General features: G+C 38.1%; 1 non-coding gene across 1 annotated transcript; it reads right to left on the bottom strand.

The window, feature by feature from the left end:
• Window positions 1–808: 808 nt before the first annotated feature.
• LOC112773590 (small nucleolar RNA R71) lies at window positions 809–916 on the bottom strand. Its single transcript, XR_003188134.1, has one exon. It is a non-coding gene; the product is annotated as a small nucleolar RNA R71 (small nucleolar RNA).
• Between the last annotated feature and the right edge of the window lie 288 nt (window positions 917–1204).

Raw genomic sequence — 1204 nt, forward strand, 5'->3', positions numbered from 1 at the left:
TTTAAATTTTAATTTTAATTCTCCTTTAATTTTCGAAAATCATCAACTCTTTTTCAAAAAATTAATTTTCGAAATTCCCTCTCCCTCATCTCCTTCTATTTATTTATTCATCTACTAACACTTCTCTTCACCCAAAATTTGAACTCCTTCTTCTCCTCTGAGTTCGAATTCTTCTCTTCTACATTCTTATTCTTCTTTTCTTCTACTCACACAAGGAAACCTCTATACTGTGGTAAAGAGGATCCCCAGTATCTTTAGTCCTCTTCTTTTTCACATGAGCAGGAGCAAGGACAAGAACATTCTTGTTGAAGCAGATCCAGAACCTGAAAGGACTCTGAAAAAAAAACTAAGAGAAGCTAAAATACAACAATCCAGAGACAACCTTACAGGAATTTTCGAACAAGAAGAGGATATGGCAGCCGAAAATAATAATAATGCAAGGAGGATGCTTGGTGACTTTACTACACCAAATTCCAATTCACATGGAAGAAGCATCTCCATCCCTACTATTGGAGCAAACAATTTTGAGCTTAAACCTTAATTAGTTTCTCTGATGTAACAAAACTGCAAGTTTCATGGACTTCCATCTGAAGATCCCTTTCAGTTCTTAACTGAATTCTTGCAGATCTATGATACTGTTAAGACTAATGGAGTAGATCCTGAAGTCTACAGGCTCATGCTTTTCCCTTTTGCTGTAAGAGACAGAGCTAGAATATGGTTGGATTCTCAACCTAAAGATAGCCTGAACTCTTGGGATAAGCTGGTCACGGCTTTCTTAGCCAAGTTCTTTCCTCCTCAAAAGCTGAGTAAGCTTAGAGTGGATGTTCAAACCTTCAGACAGAAAGAAGGTGAATCCCTCTATGAAGCTTGGGAGAGATACAAGCAACTGACCAAAAAGTGTCCTTCTGACATGCTTTCAGAATGGACCATCCTGGATATATTCTATGATGGTCTGTCTGAATTAGCTAAGATGTCATTGGATACTTCTGCAGGTGGATCCATTCACCTAAAGAAAACGCCTGCAGAAGCTCAAAAACTTATTGACATGGTTGCTAATAACCAGTTTATGTACACTTCTGAGAGGAATCCTGTGAGTAATGGGACGCCTCAGAAGAAGGGAGTTCTTGAAATTGATACTCTGAATGCCATATTAGCTCAGAACAAACTATTGACTCAGCAGGTCAATATGATTTCTCAGAGTCTG

The sequence above is a fragment of the Arachis hypogaea genome, chromosome 18 (genome assembly GCF_003086295.3).
Source record: "Arachis hypogaea cultivar Tifrunner chromosome 18, arahy.Tifrunner.gnm2.J5K5, whole genome shotgun sequence".
NCBI classification, from domain to species: domain Eukaryota; kingdom Viridiplantae; phylum Streptophyta; class Magnoliopsida; order Fabales; family Fabaceae; genus Arachis; species Arachis hypogaea.